Raw genomic sequence first — 7,089 nt, 5'->3', positions numbered from 1 at the left:
GATTTTAATTAGAATTAATGCATGATTAATTTAATTAAAATGAGAAAAAGGTAGAAATAAAATTTAAACCTAAAAATTAAGTTTAAAATATGTTCAAAATGCTTGTTAATTAATTTTAAAACAAAACTAATTTTTTTGGAATTTTTGAAATTTGATTTGAGAACCATTAAGTTAAATAATATATAATTATACAAATAATTACATAAATAGTTAAAACTTAAAGAGAAAATTATCCTAAATTTGTACAAAATTAGTCTATAATATATAAACTAAATTTAATATAAAGAACAATTTTTTCTGATTTTTTTGATTGGTTGAAATAATTAAAAAGCAAACATATAAATATATACTAATTAATTAAGCAAAATATTTTAATATTTAAGAAAAAATAAAATATTTTATGTCAAAAAATAATAGATTATTTTAGAAGCCTAAAAATATTTTTTTTATATTTTTTTTTTATTTTTGAAACTATTTAAATTAATTTTGCAAAGAAAATAAAATAAAAATAGAAAAATATATTAATAGTAATCCTGTGTGGTAATTAAATGAGGTCTATGATATGGACGTGTTTTGATGCGTTAGATGTGTAGCTGGCATGATCTGATGGTGGTTGGAACAAGGGCATATGGCGTGTAACAGACCTGCAAAGCACTGGATCAGAGATTTTAAAATTTTAAAACGTGCGCCTCTCAGCCACTCAGGTGAGGACACATCATCGTCTTCAACCTCTCGCCACCCCTTTAACAGCGTTTTTGCCTAGAAGCGCTGTAATAGATGAAGCTCATCCCTGCAAAATAGCGAATAGGTGTAAACATGCATAGAAATTTTTCGCGACCTGTTCATTTGACTCGTCATGATCTACTGAGTTCAACCATGCCTTTAATTTGGTCTAATTTTGCCTCTAACGAAAAACCCTAAAATAAAGTTCAAAAACCCTAAAATGGTATCTTCGTGGATACGTGTTCAAACTTCAATTAAGTTTCCAGAAACGTTCAGAGCACCTATCTAAACATAAATATGCATTTACATCGTGCTAAACATGCATGTATGGTTGAATTCGTGTCAGTTTTGGTTTGAACAAACCGTGAGCTCTAGTGGATGATTCTGAGTGTTTCAAGGTTTGCAATCGATCTGGATAGATTCAGTGATGTTCAAGGATTGTGTTTGAGTGTTTATTTTGTATTGAAAATGGCTTAAATTCAGAATTCGAATTTTGAATTTCTTTGAAAATTTCAAGTGATTACAAGCATGGTACAAGCATATGTCTGGTCCTTAATTCGTGTCCTCTCTATTGATGAAGTGTTATACTCCATTTATAGGCAAAGAAAGTGCTTAAAAACTAAGCTAGGAAGCATTGATGATTTTGTTGAATTCTTGAATATTATAATATATGTAGCTTTGAATTCAAGCAACCATGGCTTGATTTTTCCACTCTCTTCTGCTGTACCATCTCTTTGGGGCAGAGCTTTGAATGTTCTTTGATGACTCATGCTTAAAAACTAAGCTACATAACATTATCCTTCCATTTCTTTTTTCAATTTAATCTTAAATGTGATAAAATTAAACCAAAAAAGAAACAAAAATGCTATGGGCCTTGGCTTGGTCGTGGGAGGCCCTTCACATTATGGGGAACATTTTTGGATCATGAAAACTTGGCCCCTTTTGGAAAAAAAACATTTTTGATCAATGTTGATTTCATGCATTTTCCCAAAAAATGGTCAACTTCAACAAGGCATAAATCCCTCAATTTTTATCATATGAAGGAGTTCTTGTACTTTTTGGAAACCTCAAAGAGTCCTCTAACCAATGCCTTTGGCCTCATATCAAAATGATTTTCCATTCTCCTTGTGTGTCCTTTTGAAAAAAGTGACTTTTTGTTGACTTTGAAAATGACCCGTAATGTCTTGATTCATATTTTTCAAATGGTGAATCTAATGACCATGGGACCAATTGCATTTGAAAGATAATTGAATTTCCTTCAAAATGAGCTTTGGTTTGAATTTTTTGGATGAAGGATGAGAGAGTTATGACCAGTCAAAGTTTAGTTGACTTTTTAGGAGAAAACCCTAATTTTGAAACTTAGGGTTTTGTTGATTTTTGATCTTTCCTTGATGAATTATGATCAAACAATGATCAAATGATGAATCTTTTGACAAAATATGGATGTTGACAAAAAATTTCATTTTTGACTGTCTGTTGACTTTTTGGTCAAACGGGTCGCCTGTTGACTGTTTGAGTTGCTGACTGTGCGTCTGAGCGAATTGAAGTTTGAAAATTTGCATGGTGGTACTTTGAGATATATGGAGGTCCATGAAATCCATTTGAGGTCTCAAAAACTTGTTCTCCTGAAAAAAACAAGAAACCCTAGTTAGGGACTGTTCGTGTAGGAGACAGTTAAGCGTACCTGATTTTTGTGCAGTGTTGAGTCTCTGCTAATCATGTGATATTCAGAAGACTTCTAGAACAAAAATCTTGAAATTTGAAATGCAAAAGATTGATTTGATTGATGGTACAAAACACGGAGAATTGCACTGTCAGCGGTTTTGACTGTCAACTGACTGTTCAGGTATTAATGTAGCAGTTAAGGCGAAAATTCAACAGTTAAAGTTAGTTTTTTTTTGTTTTTGATTATGTTAATGGTGAAAATTTATTTACATGAATTGTTATAAAAACACAGACATAATAAATAAATAATATATACTGTATGCGAGCAAAATTACCGATAATAACCCTGAAAAACATTTAATGCACAGAAAAATAAATATTTAACTGGCAAAAAACACACAAAATATTATCTTAATAATTAAACAACAGTACGACAGATAGTACGACATTTAATACTGACAGTACAAATATTACATACTATAATGAACAGTACGACGAGTGAACAGTACGTTATTAAAAAAATAAAAGATACGACAAACTTTAAGAATGACGATTAATAACCCATGCTACGAATAATAACATATAGATGATTGGGAGTGTAAACATCCCATGTCCGCATTTTTCAGGACTATGCAGACAGAAGAAGGACATGATTACCACCACGACGGTGATGACCATAAGAAAACACGTTTCCATCCGCTTCGCCATTTTGCCGGGGAAGAAGAGAGAATGAATATGAAGTAGAAATTTGAGAGATGAGTTAGAATTTGATGTGAGATTTTATGGAAAAAAATGAGAGGTATTTATAGAATGAAAAGAGGGATAGAGACGTTGGGGAATGAAGTGATTCTGTACAAAAGGAAAATTTGAATGGAAGTAGGATTTGAAAGAAAGTGTATGATAGGGTTTGAAAAGAGAGATATATAGAATAAAGTTAGGATTTGATTTTGAAAGAAAGAGATTTGAGAAGAAAGGAAAAGATTTTAAAAATAATGGAATATAGTACAAAAATTAGTGGGAAACAAAAGTTAATAATAATTTACTTGTTACCAGTACAGTCTGAATCCCCGGACTTTGCGCCTGCAAAAGATTTAATTTTGTACCAATTGCGTCAGTACTATTTATCTGTAAATAAATCCCAAATAAATAGCGTGTGTGAAGTAATAAACAGTACTTGACGTTCGTGTAAGAATAAATTCAACAGCGAGCCAAAATACCGTATAAGAAAAATTCTAAAAACCAAGTATTCATAAATCAAGATATTTATGGAATAAAAATCCAAGATTATATGAAGCTCTTAATTTTTAGACAGAAGTTTTCTTGAAAAAAGATGCGGGAAAATTTTGGGGTATAACAGTATGCATGTGTATCTGGTACTGGATCAGGTACTGGAACTTGTTCGTCGTCTTCGGAATCACGATTCACCAACTCATCAACAACATCTTCTAGTTCAGTTTCTTCGTCAATGACATGTTCGGGCTGTTGTTCGTCATCAACAACAGGATCAATAACCTGTGACTGAATATTTTGTGAAGGAACAATTTGTTCGACCACTATGTACAGTTCCAGATAATCATAACCAAAATACTCATGGGTAAGGAACATGTTTTGAACCTCTATGTCAGTTGTTATCTGTGATTGATAAAACTTGACCGAGTTGTTAGGTTCAACCAGGAATTGTTGGTAAAATATTTGAGAGAATGGTTCTCTTATTTTGGATTCGATTTTCCTTTTTAGATAAGAGAAGTCCGCTTGTCTATTTAGAGCAAAACGTGTTGAGTTGGTGTTTCTAAAAAGAAAATCGTTTGTGTCGCAGTGGTAAGTCTCACCGTTCATATGAACATGAACTTTGTATTGCGAGGTGGATGCCATAATTTTGATATGTGTTTGTGAGAAATATGTGGGATGAATGTTTGTGAAGTTTATGGGTGAAAGAAGAAATGTCTGGGAGAATTGTGTTGTAAATCTGTGAAGTAGTTCATATAATACATGCACCACCTCTTATACAAGACTAATGCATGCAAGAATACATGCAATAATTCTGCACAAGATTCAAACATGACAAGACTAATGCATGCCACGATGGAATCTCGTCCCCACATCTTACACAAGCATGCATGCAAGAATACATGCAATAATTCTGCACAAGATTCAAACATGACAAGACTAATGCATGCCACAATGGAATCTCGTCCCCATGTAACACCCTTCTAAACCCTGCGGCAATTAAACAATTTAAATAAATCAGAGTAACATGCACAAGGGCGTCACAATTCATAATAAAATAAATATCATCTGTCATAAGTCATGCATTCACTGAAGAAACATCTCAACATATCTCATAAATCAATAAATCATGTTTACACAGCGGAATAAATCATCAACTAGCATTCCATCATTCATGCTTTAAATCTTCAAAATAAATTAAACAAAATGGAGTTAATGTCATAAACTAAAAACAGCGTTCCCCAGTGTTACATCTATCAGAGCATGACCCGACGCTAACTGACACATTGACTCATGAGCTAATCCTCACCGGGTCGAAGCCGCTATCCTCAATCTGAAAAATATAGTGTAAGGGTGAGTCTCATTCGCAATTAACAAATATTATTGCATTATAAATAACAACACATCAATAGTCATATTATTCACCCAATCCATTTATATTCAGATAATCCATCACCACACAAAACACACAATACCAATCATAACAATGAAATACATTCAGTCATGTTATCAAATTCATGCATATGAATGCAACTGACTCTATGCATGTGGTACCAAACATCACCAGTGGAAATCATCCACCGACCGATCTATCATCATCCAGATACGGCCCTGCCAGCACAAATTCCGATTAAATTAAAATTAGAAAATATGGGGTGTTACACCCCACATCTTACACAAGCATGCATGCAAGAATACATGCAATAATTCTGCACAAGATTCAAACATGAAAAGACTAATGCATGCCACAATGGAATCTCGTCCCCACATCTTACAGAAGCATGCATGCAAGAATACATGCAATAATTCTGCACAAGATTCAAACATGACAAGACTAATGCATGCCACAATGGAATTTCGTCCCCACATCTTACACAAGCATGCATGCAAGAATACACGCAATATAAAGTCTGAAACATTTAAATGTGACAAGACTAATGCATGCAGGCTAGGGAATCTCTTACACAGCTATGCAATTATGGCAGTCGCCAACGGGGGTGGCGACAACATTGATTTTTAAGAGTTGTCGCCAACGGGGGTGGCGACAACATTGATTTTTCAGTCCGTATTTTGGACAGTTAAATACGCATGCTTTCGTCTAGTCCCATCAAGCCATGTAGTGATCAGTGTGCCTTCATTTATCATACAAGTTAGGCGTTCTTGTAAACAGTACGCAACAATACTTTTTTTCTACCCACTACTATTATAAATTAGGGGCTCCTATGGTTGATTTTACACACAATTACACAAACACAACAATGTCTCGCATTAGGCCAGATGGATGTCACCGGACAACAGAGCCGCCGCCCCGGAGATCAACATGGCGTGCCGAACCTGAACCGGAGTATCGCAGAAGGAACGGACATGTCATATTCTCACCTGTCAAACCTCCCGTGCCGGCTATGTTTTGGAATATCTCTTCCGTCGAGCAACTCAAGAAACTCAAGAGCACTCTCGTGTCTTTTTTAGAGGGGGAGTACGAATCCGCCGAACAGATAAGAAGCATCAAGAGGCTTAAAACAAGGGCCGATGCTGTGACTGGAGCAACGATAAGTTTCTGGGATAACGTGGAATACGACATTGATGCCATTCAAATGATGCATGGACCCAATGACATTGTTTTAACCGTAGTAATTTCTTAGATGTTTTATTTTTTTTGTTGGTTATTTTCAATGTACCTTTTAATTAATGAATGAATTAATGTTTTCCATGAATTAATGTTTCCCATCTGCGCTATTTTAATATATATATATATATATATATTTTAAATATGTTAAAATAAAAAAAATTAAAAAAAAAACAAAAAAAAAGTTAAGATAACTCAGTGCCTGATTCAAATTCAAAAGGAGATTGCAATTTGCTCAAACTCAGTGCTAAGAAACGTTAAGAATGCATGCAAGAATACACGCAATACAAAGTCTGAAGAGCAAATAAACATGACAAGACTAATGCATGCCACAATGGAATCTCTTACACACCTATGCAATTATGGTCGTCCCCACCTCCTACAAAAGCATGCATGCAAGAATACACGCAATACAAAGTCTGAAACAAATAAATGTGACAAGACTAATGCATGCAGGCTAGGGAATCTCTTACACACCTATGCAATTATGGAAGCCGCCAACGGGGGTGGCGACAACATTGATTTTTAAGAGTTGTCGCCAACGGGGGTGGCGACAACATTGATTTTTAAGAGTTGTCGCCAACGGGGGTGGCGACAACATTGATTTTTCAGTCCGTATTTTGGACAGTTAAATACGCATGCTTTCGTCTAGTCCCATCAAGCCATGTAGTGATCAGTGTGCCTTCATTTATCATACAAGTTAGGCGTTCTTGTAAACAGTACGCAACAATACTTTTTTTCTACCCACTACTATTATAAATTAGGGGCTCCTATGGTTGATTTTACACACAATTACACAAACACAACAATGTCTCGCATTAGGCCAGATGGATGTCACCGGACAACAG

Source organism: Vicia villosa, linkage group LG4 (genome assembly GCF_029867415.1).
Source record: "Vicia villosa cultivar HV-30 ecotype Madison, WI linkage group LG4, Vvil1.0, whole genome shotgun sequence".
Lineage (NCBI taxonomy): Eukaryota > Viridiplantae > Streptophyta > Magnoliopsida > Fabales > Fabaceae > Vicia > Vicia villosa.
Note: the sequence above shows the minus strand (reverse complement) of the source record.